The following is a 17,874-nucleotide window of genomic DNA, read 5'->3' as shown; positions in this document are numbered from 1 at the left end:
AACTTTTCTGAGCATTAAGAGCTCATTTTTACGTCATAATGCACCAAATAAGCTTTGCAAATTTGCATTTTTTCACACCCAACAAAACATTTTGTGTATTTCCTCCGCAACCATGTGATGTCTTGTGCTGATTAATCATTTTAAATACTCTTATGCCCTCCAAGCCGCCCAGGGCTGCAAAAGAAATCATGATTTCCTTGTTATAGAAGCATGGGTGTGTGAAATAAATGCATCCAAAAAGTCAGACTTGAAGCTGCAGTAAGCGATTTATTGTTAGTGTTGTATGCCCACAAAAACAACACAGCCTGCCAGGGTCTTGTTATTGAAGCCTTCTAACAGAATAACACACTTCTGCAATGGCTTCTCGCGCTGCACGCTCACTTTAGGAACACCAGCAAGGGATGATGCTCCAGCAAATGAGGAGGCCAGTACTCACAGCCAATCACAGCTCAGGACGAAAGGAGTGTTAAACCACTAGGCCACCTGCGCCCCGTCCAGAATTATTTTAAATATCTGAAAATGAGATGTTTATGTAGATTTGTCAGGTGAATGAGGTCTAAAGTAAGAGTTCAGAGGTATGTCTGAGTAGAAATAAGATGGACTGATGTCTGAGTTTTTTCAGGCGTAGCCAGGGGCGTAGCCAGGGGCGTAGCACCGGGGGAAAAGGTTAGTGATTACCTGGGCCCACAGTGGGAAGGGGCCTGCAATGAAAAGTGTGTTTTATCTATTTTGTCTTAGTAGTTGGTGTCATTATTGAATGAAAAGTGACAAAACGAATGGGTCAGCAGGCTGAAATGTGTATCAAATAGAGTAAAATAAATGCAGGGGGGCCTGTGCTCCTTCCTTGAAAATATCCAAATGGTATAGTCAGTGGCGTGCACAGACATTTTTGGGAGGCAGATGCTCAGTGAAAAAATAAGGGCACTGTGTGCGGCATGTGGAACTGCCGGCTGCCTTATTATAGCAGTGTGAGATTTAAAAAAAGAAAGAAAGAAAAATTACAGGCACATGTTGCATAGTAGCTATCTTTGCAATTGTGTCATCACATACAGCTGTTCTTGCTCATGCCTTTCTTGTTCTCCCTCATTTTGATCATCCATGTTGGTAGATGGCCTTTTGCAGGACAGCACAGACCTGCTTCCCTGCTATAGCTGCCTATAGAAGAATAATAGTTTTAATAATAGCCCATTTTTAAAGTTTTAATAATAGCCTATTAAGGTAAATACAAGATTACTGCAAGTCCTGTAACATGGAAACAACTTATGGTTGGTACAGAATAATATAATTAGCTAAAAGGGATTCATGCCTGATTTAGTACCATCAAACCACTTTGTGTAGTTAAAATAAAATGTGGACAGCTTTTAAGATATTCCAATAAAATTACAGGAACAGTTCAACTTTAAAATCTGAGCTTTAAAAGGCCCTAAACAGTTAACATGACTCTGATGGTCCAGCGCTGCAAAATAATGCAAGTAAATTCAGTTTAACCAAAGTAAAAATATTGCTCATGAATGGGAAATTTGTGCTTCAAAAATACATGAAAATGCATATAAATTGGAAAAAAGGATGTAACATTTGTTGCTTGGCTAGCCAGTTAAGGGGGGCGACTGTGCAATAGTCTTTCTGGGGGTCCAGAATCCCTAGCTACGCCCCTGGGTGTAGCTATTTGTTGTTTTAGCTAGTGCTTCTCCTTATTATCACATTAATGAAGTTGAGGAATAGCAGATCAGTGCTGGTCTGGACCGGTCTTGATGGAAAATCCCAAGTCCAGCCAGTCCGAGACCGAGACAAGACCAAGACATTCAAAATGTCTTAAGACCAAGACCAAGAGTTTCCACTCTTTACTGTCTTTCAAAGTTTTTCTTGAAAACTAAGGATGTTCCATAGCGTCTGTTTCCCAGTTCCTCTAAATGCTCATTTAAATTGCATTTAACCGGCAAGTATATGGAGGAGAAAACTGTTGGAAACTGTCAAATTCCTCACAGGGTCGTTGTGTCAGCGGGTGTGACGTGAGCCTGATATACTCTCTACAGCATGGCTAACATTAGCAGCTAGCTCCGCCAGCCTTCGTTCTTCTTTGCTGGTTAATATCGTGTTTTGATGTGTGGCTGCTTCCATTGAGTAGTTAAATGTGAGGTCAGCCTACCTACCACCTTATTCCCATTTACTATTTAAAAACAGTCATAACGCGCTGTTCCTACTACACGCTAACCGCTAAGCTACCGCTAAGCTTCTAATACCTACGTCTGGTGAAGTGCCGAGGAGCTCAGACAGGAAGACAGAGCATGTTAACTGAAGCTACAGCGGCCTCTAGTGGCGGGAGGTTCATCACAGTTTAAAAGAGCATTGAGAACTGGGATTTCGGGCACGCAGATGGCCTAGCGGTCTAAGGCGCTACCCATGGCCTATGGCCCTTTACTGCATATCTCTCCCCACTCTCTGTCCTGTTTCCACCTCTATCCACGGTCCTCCTCTATAGAATAAAGGCACGAAAAGCCTAAAAGTAAATCTTTAAAAAAACAAACAAACTGTGATTTCAAGCCTGCGTTTGTAGAAAATAAGCAAAGCTTAAAAAGCTCTGCTGCTACCCAGTCTACCTGCCTTCTTCTGCTTTTTCTGGCCTTTTTATGCCTTCATTCTGAGAGGACAGCAGATAGTCAGAAACAAGGGTGAAAGAAAGAAAGCAGCCATGGGTTAGATTTCAGCCTCCTCTCATGTCCGTGTGCTTATTTGTGCAGGGTTGGTTGTGTTTGTTTGCCGTCTTGCAGTCTGTCGATGCACTTAAAGTCCATCAAACAGACTTTTTTTAGAGAGAGAGACAGACAAACACTCAGATGCACATATGCAAACAGAGTGAAGCTCTCTGTTTTCCCTCACCCCGCTGTGAAATGCCTGCCTCATGCCCCAAATGTTTAGATGAGAGTTTCTGCGTGCACCGCTGCTTTCTAACCATCAACTTCCTTGTCATTTTCCAGTCAAATCCACTGAGGATTCTGGGTTATATACCACTCTGCGTACAAAACGAGTGAAGGTATAAGACAATAAGAGAAAGTCCAGAACGCTGTTACAGTGACTGATGGTGGGTTTGAGGGCGGCGTGTTTGTTTGTGTGGTTTGCAGAAGCAGTGGCTTGAATAAACAAATGTCTTTACATGCGGATCTGAGCATTAAAGGAGAACTCATGTTGTAGGGACAAATTGACCCTAAGGTCCATAAACCCTTTAAGTGCTCCTGTTTGCTTCCAGGAGCTACAAGAGAGGCTGTAATGGCAGAGAAAAGCTCATTTATCACCTTAAAGAGGCTGTTGTGGTCATTAAAGGCTGAGATTGTTAGACTTAGTGGTTTTACAGAAAGATCCATACAGATATTAACATCTTAAATACAAGATTCTTATATTTTAAAACCAGGAACAGCCACAGACTCTAAATTTACCCTGCAGAACGCGTTGGCAGCTAGTCAAAAATGGCCTTGAATTGTTAGTTTCTAAGGGTGTTTTCACACCTGAAAGTCCGGACCAAGGTCTGTACCAAGGTCTGTGTTTTTGTTGCATTGTGTACATTTGGTTCGGTCTGTTTGGGTTTCACACTGTCATTATTGCAAACAGACTAACAGACTTTACATGACGAACCTACGTGATATCGTCATTAACTACGTGGTTTGCGTGTCTGTAGTTTACATTGATTGGCCATTTGGCCGGAGGGCGTCTGACGTCAACACGTTGAATAACTCGAGGCTTGAATTTTGTAAACAATGAATGAAATCGTCATTCCTACCATCATATTATTGTTGATTTCCTACTACCAAAAGCAACAACTTGAAGAGCTGTATATAAGGCTGGTCCGAGTTCGGCTTATGAGTTTTATCATTAGACGACAACTTTATCGTCATTGACAGGAAAGGAGAAGAAAGTATGCAATCCAGCGAGCCATTGGAACACCGACTCGGGAGAGAAGGTATGTGTTGTAAAACTCTTGAAAAGATGAGCTGTCAATAGTGAGGTATAACTTTATCTTCAATTTTATGAAATTTTCCATGCTTGGACAATCTCCATTCAATATAATAATGGACACTTCTACTCCTCGCATAACGTAAAGCAGCGACCGTTAGCCCACCCTGTCCAGGCTGCTTCTCAATTTCTGTAGTGTGAGATTGTTGTGGGCTCTTCCGCGGCTCATTTTGTTTTGGTGATGGATTTCCTTTGCCGGTAGTCATGTTGTAACTTCCTGTCATTGACACCAAGGTCCGAACCTTTCAAAATAATGCTTTCACACTGGGCATGAACCAGACCGTGGTTCCGTTTGGTCCGGACCGAGACCACCTCTTTTGGCTGGACCATAGTCCAGCTGTTTGGTCCAGACCACCATCCAAGGGAGGTCTCACATCTATCATTTTGGTTCTGACCAAACAGAAAAGTCAGAAAGTCCGGCCCAAACGACGTAGGTGTGAAAGCCCCCTAAGTCTTGTTGTGAGGTTTGGGTGTTTTAAACCTAAAATGATTTTAATTGAAACTCTAGGAGAAGCAGTTGTTTTATGATAAATCTAACTGGAGATGTTGGACTGTGCATCCAAGAAGGCATGTATCAGTGGACTTATCCTCCATTTAGCTGTAGATCCTGTATCAAACACCACTCACACTCGAGCCACAGTGGATAGAAAGGGGAGATTGATGATGCTTCTGAAAACCAAGCATGCTTTCAATGCACAGACAATAGAAGATGGCACTGGTTTGACAGATACATGATACATGGTGCTTGGCAAACTGTCAACCATGGCACAAGCCATTAGAATAATTGTGCTGGCTTTGCAAGATGTGCGTCGCCTCCTTAGTCATGTCAGATGCCTAATTTTTCGATCCTTCCATTGTTCAAAGTAATACCAGAGAAACAGTTCTTGAGAGTAGCAGCATAGATGAGCAACTCCCATGTTTCTCTCGGTCTCTTCCTGCAGGGATTCTTAGTGTTATCTTGTCTGACGTATTGCCGAACAATCTGATCCTGCTCTTGTCAAAAACAAGCACTCTAGTGGATGCTCTTTGCTTGCTTGTAAATGTCTGAAAAGATCATGTTGCAGCCATTAAAACAGCCTCAGCCTCCTGCTGAAGCAATGCCCTGGAATTTTAAAATAATACAAACCTTGTCGCCATTACTCCCAGGTTAAAAAACATAGGATTGTGTATTTAAGTTAGCCTCTTATTCCTTCCCATGCAAACATACACAGAAATCAAAAACAGGCTCCATCTTACATAATTTAAATGTTCCAAGTGTTTCTGAGCTTACTTCAAGCCGCAAACTAGCAGCACTCCAAACAGTGGAGCTTGTTCTGCCATTAAATATGCACTGCAGCCTACTTTTCCAACCCTTGGACCTTTTAACTTCCCTCTAACCCATAATGAGCAAAGTTACCCCACCAGAAAGCGGCTGCACGACCCCGGCAGTGCTTAAGCGTGCGGCAAAACCTCAACCAAGGGAAATGAGGTGATTGGAAGGCGGCCTGTGAACCAAGAGGGTAGCCCCATATATCGCCATGTAAACTGAGCACACTGCCAAAAAGACAAGTGGAAAAACACCTGTGAGGACTCACATCAGTCGAGGGGGAGCGGACAGGTTTATGAGAGCCACAAAAACGCTCTTGAGTCCGGATGATGTCATGTGAATTACGATGGCGTGGAAGCACTGAGGTCAGCTTTAACTTTTGTTGCCAAATTCACAATTTTTCACACTGCTTCCAGCTTGCACTCCGCACTTAATGTTCAGAGAAGTTGGCAGCCTGCACCACTTTTCTCTTCACATATAGGACACTGAAGGAATGCAGAGTTTCATTTACTGCAGTGACCTACAAGTGGAAACAGCCGTGCCTGCCTAGTGGAAGTGGATTGACACATTTTTGCAACAGAATCCCTTGACAGTCACTCAAACCTTCAGGCTTAATCTCACAAAATAGCGCTGCGTGTGTGCTTGTGTGGCAGCCTCTTGCCAAATCTCATTGACTAATACCCCAGCAGCTCTGTGAGTGAGCCCGGGCCGCTATTCACTGAGTCTGTGGGTTAAGTTAGTGGCTGAGTAGCCGGCTAATCTCTCTCTCTCTGCCCCGCTGATCTTCACTCTCGAGTGATTTCTGATTATTTCACCACCACGTGCCACACAGCGACTAAACCCAGTGACTGACTCGAGATCTGCCCTGGAGTTTGGCACCATGACCGACTTTCTGAGGCTATGGGTCACCGACTCATTTGTGGAAAGTCAGCTTGACCCCTCGCTGCTGCTGGTGATCCCGGCCGAGAAGTTATTAGGAGAGAGCATCTTGAATTAGAAGCTAGATTTCTGGCTTTAACTTGTGTGTAAATGGTGCAAATTGTTCTCAGCTTGCTCCTGCAGATTGCTGCGGTTGGCAGCCACATGACAGATTTTAATGTCTGAGACGTAATCCTCGATAAATGCGCTAAATCAAAGTACATCCATTAAAAGAACGCAGACTTCAATTGTTTCTGACATTACAGCAAGAGTCGCTCCAGATACAGACCCTTTTTTTAAAAATATGAGGCTATATAAACCAGAAGCTAGGGATGCTTGGATGCTAATACCAGTAATGAATGTTGGCACTTATACTAAGCTGAAGTTCTTGGTAGGTCAAGTTGAAGCAGTACTCTGTATTCAGTACATCCTTCCAGAAACAGTCTTTAACACTCTTCAAACCTCTGAAACTTCATTAATATAAACAAGGATTTTAACTGTGCAGATCATGGAGGTTGCTGCTCTACTGCACTCTGAATAAGTTGGTCCCCCTGGTCCTGGGGTGCACTCAATCTAGGCCATCTATAGCCTGAGCATGTTTGATCCCCAAAGTCTCATTTATAACTGCTGCAAAATCAGACGCAACATAGTATGAAAAAAAACAGACTGAGACAGACCAGCAACTCCTGTAATATGCTGAGGAAGAGGTAGATCACCAACTCCTGTGTTTGCTTTAGACATGTTTGTTAATTCTGTTAGTGGGATGTGGTGGCTTTAAAAATGATCAGTGTCTTGATTGTTTCTCATTTAGAATTGTAACTAGATCGGACACATCATTCAACAAACAAATATACTGAGGTAGAGGTAGATCACCAACTCCTGTGTTTGCTTTAGATATGTTTGTTAATTCTGTTAGTGGGGTATGGTGGCTTTGAAAAAGACCAGTGTAACTGCTGTATGACATTTAAAAATGTTTGTAGAAGTGTGCACACAACATATTATCACAAACAAAAAGATTAAGTCAGAGGTAGACTAGCAACTCCTTCAATATGTGAGATAAATCTTGTATTTTTGTCAGTGGGATGTGGTGGCTTTGAAAAAGACCAGTGTCTTGATTGTTTCTCATTTAAAATTGTTTGTAGATCAGAAACAACATCATACACCAAACAGATCTACTGAGGTTGAGGTAGATCACCAACTCCCCTAGTGTTTCAGGTTAATTCATTATGTTTGAAAAATATGGCGGCTTTGAAAAAAACCCCGCAAATAATAGTTGTTCCATATTTTAGAAAGTCAGTTTACATCAGACACAACATGATGAATATAAACAATTGAAGCAGAGGTAGACAAGCAACTCCTTTAATATGTGAGGTAAATCTTGTATTTTTGTTAGTGGGATGTGGTGACCAGTGTCTTGATTGTTTCTAACTTGAAACTGTTGGTAGAAAAGAGGCAACATCGTATATCAAAATAAACAGTTGAAGGAGAGGTAGACCAGCAACTTCTGTATTATGTAAGACAAATTTATTGTATTTCTTACTGAGATACGGTGGCTTTGAAAAAGACAAGTGAAACTGTTCGTCATGTAAAAATGTTAACGCCAGACACAGCACGGTGAAACACACCAACGACTAAGGCAGAGGTAGATCAGCAATTCCTATATTATCTGGGGGCATTTCTCTCTTTGTCAGTGGGGTATGGTAGTTTTGAAAAACAGTGATGAAACCACTGTTTCTGGTTTAAAATCTGTTGTTTAGATCAGACCCAGCAATAACACGAACAGACTGAGGCAGAGGTAGAGCAGCAGTTTCTGTTACTTGAGGTAAAGCTGCCACTTTTCAGTCTGGTTCCTTTAAAGGGAATAGTTTTAAAGATATTTCTGGTTTAAAGAAGCTCTCAAATGTGTCTCTGGTAGGAACCATTCTGTAACTTTGTTGGATACTTGGAACAACAATTTCAGCTGCAAGTGACAATTCTTTAATTTGGACGGTGCTCCGATTGGAGGTCGATCCACTCCAAGGATTTTGACTCTAATTTTGCCATTAAGGCCCTTTTTGGCTTCCAGATGGAAGAGGTCCAAATGATGCTGTTCCCAACACCTGCTCAAACCACAAAATGTCTTAAAAAGGGATAAAGATATGGCCCTTGTTTTTGAAATACTTCCCCTTTAAATCTGCTCATCTATGAAATGATGACATTTGAGGATTCAGCTCTTTTCTGTTTCAGTTTACTGGAACCAACTCAAACTTGTTGAAATGCTCAAACACAAAGGCCTATTATGATCCAGCACAAGGGCAACAGGTTCAAATTTGGGCTCGCACACAAGAGGCATTTAATCATGAAACACTGTATGTGTGTGTTACATTACCCATAAACCCCCAGCAAGCCGGCCGGCCGGTGGGGTCCGATGGAGGTCCCGCTGGCCATCGTGGGAAAATTCCTGACGCAGCGTTATTCCATAATTCCCACCATGTGTGGTTTTTCCAGGGCCGAGCGCTCACTGCAGGGACCGTGGAGAATCCCAGCGAGGAGAGATCAGCTCCTTGTAATCACAAGCAGACCTCACGGTGTGAGAGTGCGAGTCTGGAAGTGATAGTGGAAGGTCGGCTAAACAACACCAGGGGAAAGCTCATAGTGTGGAGAAAGTAGGCTGTTTTTGCAGAGACTGACTCGTCATGGGACCTGGAGGGACTTTGATGTTTTACATGATTAGAAAAGTTGACTGAATTAAGTTTATCAGTGGGGTAGGGCCGTGCATTTCACCTGGGATTGCACTTGCAGTGTTACCAAGTTGCCCATCCTGTAAAGCATTCTTAGAGGATTTTCTCCAAGAGCATTGTGCATTTTATTACATGCACAATGCTCATTGTTTATGAGAACAAAAGGTGTCAAATAGTCTCATAGAGGAATTTCTGCAACAGTTAAGCAGCTGATCAGATGAGGTCTTAAGCTGAAAATCTGATTTTAACAAGGTGGCACACCTGAAGACAGACATGTCAGTGGTCCCGTTTACAGTGCCTTCATAAGCTAGCATCCAGCCAAACAGCCAGATACTCACTTAATTACAGCTGGCTACTTTACCCTTTTGTTTATTTGATAATATAGCTCACTTTTCTTGTAGATTTTAGATTTATTTCAACAGTGAATCAGCTTGATACACCGTATTAAGGTGGAGTGTTATTATGATGCTGAAGTGCATTGTAAAATCAGCTGGTATCATAATTTCTCATTTAATATGGATGACACAGGCTAACTAACATCTTTTGAAGTGCTTTTGTACTGAACCTTTAAAGAAGAGGTCAGTCAGTCCACTCTGCAGCAGCGTCTTGCATAACTTGTACTTGACTTGTTTTAAAGGCTGATCAATACTAATGCACCTCACCGTGAAGATCGGCTTTGTGAGCCACCGTCGGTCAGCTGACTGATGATTTACCTGGATAGTCTCGGGGCCAGAGCTCAGCTTTATCTTGCCTGGATTACAGATCAATACACCTCCTTTAAAGCTCTGAATGTCACACACATGTCTGCTGAATTTGGAAGTTTGTGTTGTGATTTAGAGGTCACCATCGGATTAAGACGTTAAACGGTCTTTTCCTCGCCATGTTCCAGCAAATAGTTCACATTTCTAGATGTTATCTTGTTGTGCAACGAGTGTAAGACATCTTAAGCATGAATCTGCAGTCTGCTACGCCACCGTTCTGCTATCATGAGTGGCTATCTTAAAGAGCAGAGGAGCCTCTGTGTCTGTCAGACCATTGTCTTTAGACGGTAGTATCTCATGCTGCTACAGATGACCCTGTGTACAGGAGGCTGAATAATACACTCCTAGACTAGTGATACTCAATGTGTGGCTCTTTTATATCTACATTAAATTATCCCCCCAGAAAACCATAAAAAATGGAAACTTTGACCTCAGAATTATCCATTGCAATTTGTTTCCCACACTTATGTAGCAGGCTTTAATTTTCAACCTTTTTTTTTTGTCTGTATATTTTCATTGCCCTTATTTGCTATTTTTGCCCTTTTTTACCCTTTTGGCCACTGTAATCCCATTTTGCCTCTTTTATCCTGCTTTTCGCAAATTGCATTTTTTCCATTTTTTTGCCACTTTTTGCCCATTTAAGGTGACTCTTGCCATTACATGTACCTTTTCACTCATTTTCCCCCACCTTTTTGCCAATTTTTATTTTTACCTCATTTTCCCCCACCTTTATGCTGCTTTTTTGCCAATTTTTGATATTTTTCACTTATCTTTCCTCACCTTTTTGGCTGCTTTTTGCCAATTTCAGTCACTTTTCACTCATTTTCCCCCACCTTTTTGCCAATTTTTGTTATTTTTACCTCATTTTCCCCCACCTTTATGCTGCTTTTTTGCCAATTTTTGATATTTTTCACTTATCTTTCCTCACCTTTTTGGCTGCTTTTTGCCCATTTAAGGTGTCCATTATATGTCACTTTCTCTAATTTTCTCTCATTTTCCCACACCTTTATTCTGCTTTTTTGGCAATTTTAGTTTTAATTTTAATTGCCACTTTCACCCACTTTTCACCACTTAGGTTGTGGCTCTTGCAAAGGTATTTGTTCAACAGTTTGGCTCTTTGGTTGAGCACGGTTGAGTAACACTGCCTTAGATAAACACAAAGGAGTGGATTCAACCGATATTCCATTTGATCTTCTTAATGCATTACAACCAGACAGCTAGGTCATGTTTGTAGTAGTTTTTCCTTTCCAAGTGTACGTTTAGTTGGATTTCTAGATTTTTTGCAGGCAAACAGTGGCATTACTCTGACTGCTTGTGTGCAAACTGTTGATAATTGCCTCTGCATGGCTGTGCTCTGTGAATAACAAGTTTGCATGGCATTTTATGGATGCACGCAATCAGAAAATGTATTGTCCATCTTTAAATTGTTGAATGCAAAAAAAAAAAGATATCGGTTAAAACTCAATCTTAAAAGGGAAACCGGTGAGTGAAAGGCGTGATAATGGGGGTTTTCTGCCCTTTTGAAGAGTCAGCTAAAGTGCCTGAAGGCGGTTATGCACACTGATTAATACTGTGTGTCATTGTGAGTAACAAAGACCCTGTGTTGTGGCTTGTGTGTCATCTTTTCCTCTGTTTGATGTCAGTTTAGGACAGCCTGTCATGCGGTCATATAAAGCCCATGTTACAGTATGAGTCTATAAATAGAGGATTAGCCGATCGTGCTAAATTCCAGCATAATGAGGGCAGAAGTCATAGATTTGGTGTTCTACAGCACTGACATGCTGCCTGATTCCTGCTTACTCATTTTTTCTGTACTTCCCCTCCAACAATCCCGTCTTTCTTTTCCTGCTGTGACATCATCATCACTCCTGCTCGCCCGGCGCCTTGCCCTCCTACCCACTTCCCGCCTCGACCGGAAATGAGCGTGCCCCGAAGGATTGCTGTTAACGGGGGAAGTGCGGGTGGACAAGGACACACCTGTGTGCCCCCACACAGGAGCCTGTGTTTCCACCGCCGCTCTGTTGTTGGAGCAGGGCAGCGATCTGGCCCGCATAGAAAAGTGTCATGAAAAACTCACTTTTGTAGACGCAGCCACACAGGGCACCTTTTTGGGTTGTTGTGTGTTTTTACGGTGCCAGAGGAGTCAGATTAGCATTTATGAACAAACTACTGTTGCCACTGAATGATGCTCAGTGTAGTTTAAAGAAGAACTGGCCTATTTTTACTCTATTTTTTACACCTTTAGGGTCAGGAGTGCATGTTTCAAAACAGCTGTGGTGACCAACACCGTTTTTTGTCACCATAGTTTTATTTTGGATGCCAACATTATTGTGTTCATGTATATTTTTGCAAGATTGTGTATTATTATTTGATCTTGTTATTTCCAGCTCAGCTCCTACAGTAAGTCTAAAATTCACTGTTTACAAGCAAAAGTTACACTCATGCTGTTAAGAGCAAAAAAAGCTCCATTGAAACCCATTCAAACTGACATTTTTGATCCCACTACCATTAAAGCATAATCCATGCATTTTATTATATCTAGGTGTCAGTCTGGGCTTTTGCGTTGCAATTGATCATTTTTACTACTCTCCACCAGATGGCGTCATTTTGACCATATTTGGCAAATGGAGAAAAAACATGCTAAACATGCAAAAAACAAAAACTGAAAAATCAGTGTTGCTGCTAATCATTTACATAACCCATGCTGTAAAAATTAAACACAAAAAATACTATGCCTGTAATATATTGGGAAAAAAAATTATATATATATATATATATATATATATATATATATATATGTACTTGTACCACCCTCGATATACTTGCAGAATATAGCTTGGCAGTCAGTGAAACACCTTCTGTTCATCAAAACTCTGGAGACCGTCATCAGTTTGTCTGCAGGTTTATTGACTAGAAAAAGGGTGAAACTAAGAACAAAAAAGGGCATAATCAGCAATAGGTATGCTGTAAGTCTCTTGGACATGTATTGTAAACATACTTTTATCATGAATAACATTGTTCCTTTTACAACTAGCTCACATTTCTGTATGTATTGGACAATAAACAAAAGATGCATTACAAATTAAATCAGCCTAAACTAAAATAGTAGCTGCGGTAAGTCATCAAATCAACTGAGCAACACATCATTGTATTTTTACATCAAACTACACAAAACAACCTTTTGTATGGCAAATAATAAATTGGAATTAAACATAAGGATGTAAAATAACATTACATACTGACAATGCTGCGTATGGCATAAGATGTAAGCAGATGTTTGCCGATGAAAGCAGACAGTAGGATGATAGCTGTTCTCTCTCTAGCATGTGCATCTCATTATTTTTCTCATGTTACTTGCTTAACCTGACTTCCTGTCACTAACTTCCTGTATTTCTTAAAGGGACCACGACATGTGATCAAAATTTACACAGACAAACCTTGAGAACTAACTGCGGTAACAGAACAATACTTTTCTTTTTTTTTTCATAGAAACACATTGTTGCATCTTGACAAAAAATGGCATTCAAAAGGGTAAACTTTTTAAAAATTATTATATATTTGCTATCAATAGTGAAGTCTGTTGAAACAAAAAAAAGTTATCTCAAGAAAGTAGAATAAAATATTAAGCTATTATATTTTTAAAGCTACCATAGGAAAAGCACTTTTTTGGCTCTTAGCAGTTTGAGAGTCAGTATTTGACATTGCACAAAAAATAAGAATGGATAAAAATCAATGTTGCTGCTGATCATTAACATTTCCCAGGCTGTAATAATTTAACACATAAAAATAACTTTGCATGCAGTATATTGAATATATTGATTTTCATTGTGGCATTATGAAAAAAACTGGCATTCAAAGGGTTAAAATCTTTTAAAAATAAAAGAATATTTAATATCAATAATTAGGTCAGTTGTCAGTGAAAAAAATGATCTCAAAGAAAGTGAGTAAAATATTAATGTATAATACTTCTAATAGCTGATGTATGAAAAGCACATTTTTGGCTCTTAGCAGCTTGAGACTCAGTATTTGACATTGCACAAAAAAAATGGATAAAAATCAATGTTGCTGCTGATCATTAACATATCTGGGGCTGTATTAATTTAATTAAAAAAAAAACTTTGCATGTATATTGAAAATAGTCATTTTTTCATTGTTGGGTCATGAAAAAAACTGGCATTCAAAGGGTTAAGATCTTTAAAAATTAATGAACATTTGATATCAATAATTAGGGCAGCTGTAGGTGAAAATAATAATGGCTTAATGAAAGTAGAGTAAAATATAAATGTATGTACAATAATTTAAAGCTACTTTATTAAAAGCACATTTTTGGCTCTTAGCAGCTTGACAGTCAGTATTTGACATTTTACAAAAAATAATAAAGACCCCAAATCAACATTTCTGCTAATCATTAACATATCCAAGGCTAAAATAATCCAACACCAAAAATGTACTATTATGTAATATATTAAAAAATAATTAATTTTGCAGGGTTTTTTTTCATTGAAAAATGTGGTGGCGTAATGACAGAAAACTGGCATTCAAAGGGTTAAAATCTTTTAAAAATAAAAGAATATTTAATATCAATAATTAGGTCAGTTGTCAGTGAAAAAAATGATCTCAAAGAAAGTGAGTAAAATATTAATGTATAATACTTCTAATAGCTGATGTATGAAAAGCACATTTTTGGCTCTTAGCAGCTTGAGACTCAGTATTTGACATTGCACAAAAAAAATGGATAAAAATCAATGTTGCTGCTGATCATTAACATATCTGGGGCTGTATTAATTTAATTAAAAAAAAAACTTTGCATGTATATTGAAAATAGTCATTTTTTCATTGTTGGGTCATGAAAAAAACTGGCATTCAAAGGGTTAAGATCTTTAAAAATTAATGAACATTTGATATCAATAATTAGGGCAGCTGTAGGTGAAAATAATAATGGCTTAATGAAAGTAGAGTAAAATATAAATGTATGTACAATAATTTAAAGCTACTTTATTAAAAGCACATTTTTGGCTCTTAGCAGCTTGACAGTCAGTATTTGACATTTTACAAAAAATAATAAAGACCCCAAATCAACATTTCTGCTAATCATTAACATATCCAAGGCTAAAATAATCCAACACCAAAAATGTACTATTATGTAATATATTAAAAAATAATTAATTTTGCAGGGTTTTTTTTCATTGAAAAATGTGGTGGCGTAATGACAGAAAACTGGCATTCAAAGGGTTAAAATCTTTTAAAAATAAAAGAATATTTAATATCAATAATTAGGTCAGTTGTCAGTGAAAAAAATGATCTCAAAGAAAGTGAGTAAAATATTAATGTATAATACTTCTAATAGCTGATGTATGAAAAGCACATTTTTGGCTCTTAGCAGCTTGAGACTCAGTATTTGACATTGCACAAAAAAAATGGATAAAAATCAATGTTGCTGCTGATCATTAACATATCTGGGGCTGTATTAATTTAATTAAAAAAAAAACTTTGCATGTATATTGAAAATAGTCATTTTTTCATTGTTGGGTCATGAAAAAAACTGGCATTCAAAGGGTTAAGATCTTTAAAAATTAATGAACATTTGATATCAATAATTAGGGCAGCTGTAGGTGAAAATAATAATGGCTTAATGAAAGTAGAGTAAAATATAAATGTATGTACAATAATTTAAAGCTACTTTATTAAAAGCACATTTTTGGCTCTTAGCAGCTTGACAGTCAGTATTTGACATTTTACAAAAAATAATAAAGACCCCAAATCAACATTTCTGCTAATCATTAACATATCCAAGGCTAAAATAATCCAACACCAAAAATGTACTATTATGTAATATATTAAAAAATAATTAATTTTGCAGGGTTTTTTTTCATTGAAAAATGTGGTGGCGTAATGACAGAAAACTGGCATTCAAAGGGTTAAAATCTTTTAAAAATAAAAGAATATTTAATATCAATAATTAGGTCAGTTGTCAGTGAAAAAAATGATCTCAAAGAAAGTGAGTAAAATATTAATGTATAATACTTCTAATAGCTGATGTATGAAAAGCACATTTTTGGCTCTTAGCAGCTTGAGACTCAGTATTTGACATTGCACAAAAAAAATGGATAAAAATCAATGTTGCTGCTGATCATTAACATATCTGGGGCTGTATTAATTTAATTAAAAAAAAAACTTTGCATGTATATTGAAAATAGTCATTTTTTCATTGTTGGGTCATGAAAAAACTGGCATTCAAAGGGTTAAGATCTTTAAAAATTAATGAACATTTGATATCAATAATTAGGGCAGCTGTAGGTGAAAATAATAATGGCTTAATGAAAGTAGAGTAAAATATAAATGTATGTACAATAATTTAAAGCTACTTTATTAAAAGCACATTTTTGGCTCTTAGCAGCTTGACAGTCAGTATTTGACATTTTACAAAAAATAATAAAGACCCCAAATCAACATTTCTGCTAATCATTAACATATCCAAGGCTAAAATAATCCAACACCAAAAATGTACTATTATGTAATATATTAAAAAATAATTAATTTTGCAGGGTTTTTTTTCATTGAAAAATGTGGTGGCGTAATGACAGAAAACTGGCATTCAAAGGGTTGAAATCGAAAAAATTAAAGAATATTTGATATCAATAATTAGGTCAGTTGTAGGTGAAAAGATAGCTTAATGAAAGTAGAAAAAATATTTCTGCAAACATTTTTTAGCTACTATATGAAAAGCACATTTTTGGCTCTTAGCAGCCTGAGTGTGACTAAAATGAAAACAACCCCTGAGGGTTAAGGTCGGACCTTACAGTGATGTCTGAAGGTCAACAACAGCACGGCTTCTGCTTTCCTAAGTGTTTGTGTTCATCAGTGTCTGTGTCAAAGATCAGCTGGGAGCTGTGGAGCATGAGCAGAACGCCTGGCGTGAGTAAATCGATCTCCAGCCTCCTTATCTAGTCGTGTTAGTCTGACTGGGATGTTCAGGTAGTGACAGGCTGATCATTCATGAGTCAGAGTAGAAACCCTTTAAGTCTGCATCAGCTGTGACTCAACTCCAACGAGCTTTAAACATTTTCATCAACAGCGCTGAGTCATCCTCTTTCTGTTGGACACAGTCTCCATGCTGAGTCATGATTTGGTCATAAAACATAATGAGAGCATGTAGAACAGCCTGCTGGTTGTAGGTTACAACATGCTGAGCTGGCTGGGAAATATCAACGCTATGATTTGGTGGCGGTGTTGTTGACTTAGTGTGAGAGTGTGAGAGGAAGGCAGCTGATGTTATGGCTAACTACAAGGAAGATATTCCCGCTGGCCTCAGCTGTTCCTCCTTCTCTCTGCTCACCAACTGTTGTTCAAACTCAGCATGTGGCCCTGCTGGTGTCGGTGTTTTCACAGCAAACAGGCTTCTTGTAACACGGGGAGTGTGTCAGGAGAGTATGACTTTATGTGTCATGCATTAATGCGAGCTGAAAGCACACAATTGCCTCCTCAGATTACAGGTCACCTCCTCCCTGTCACTCTCCCTCTCTGGTGCAGTTTGCACACGGTTAACGTGTGATATCACTCCGTCGATGCGAGGCCGGCGAGCAGGTGTGGCAGTGACACACGGATTTGTGCAGCTGCGGCAGACGCAGCTGCTGCAGTCACAACAGTGGGGCCGCCCTGCCTGCAGGCAGCTGGGCTCAAAACAAAGAGAGGCCTGGAGCTCATGCAGACAGACATGACCAACTTATGAACAGGGTTAGGGTTGAGTTTTGGAAGCATTTGACCTATTTTTACTTATCCTCTTAAAACAGGAGTGGCTCCTTCAGCTTAAAGCCATGAAAATGGGCTTTATTTAATAGCAGCCAAAAAATCATCCAGTGAGAGTTTGTTTTTGCCGTGAACAGCCTCTGAGTGTTTTAGGTGTTTAACATAAAGAACTACAGAACTAAAATATGATCCTGGGCCGTTCTTTTGCACACGACACCTCAAGAATGCTTTCAGGCATCTTTAAATTTTGCATAAATGTCCTCTGATTTAATGATTAACTGATTAAAAAGTGGACGTTTAAGGTCAAAGGTCAGGATCACTAATGCTCATGTTCATTCTTTGTGAAGGGATATCTCAAGAACACTTTGCTGTCAAATGAAGCTAAATTAGCCATCTGTTACCTTCAGATTAAGTTACA

At 39.1% G+C, this 17,874-nt stretch overlaps 1 protein-coding gene across 5 annotated transcripts in view; it reads left to right on the top strand.

Annotated features, from left to right (window-relative positions):
• raph1b (Ras association (RalGDS/AF-6) and pleckstrin homology domains 1b) overlaps positions 1-17,874 on the top strand; it is a 91,107-nt gene that overhangs the window by 14,280 nt on the left and 58,953 nt on the right. The window lies entirely within an intron of this gene.

This window comes from Cheilinus undulatus, linkage group 24, assembly GCF_018320785.1.
Source record: "Cheilinus undulatus linkage group 24, ASM1832078v1, whole genome shotgun sequence".
NCBI classification, from domain to species: domain Eukaryota; kingdom Metazoa; phylum Chordata; class Actinopteri; order Labriformes; family Labridae; genus Cheilinus; species Cheilinus undulatus.
This window is presented reverse-complemented; position numbering and strand designations above follow the sequence as displayed.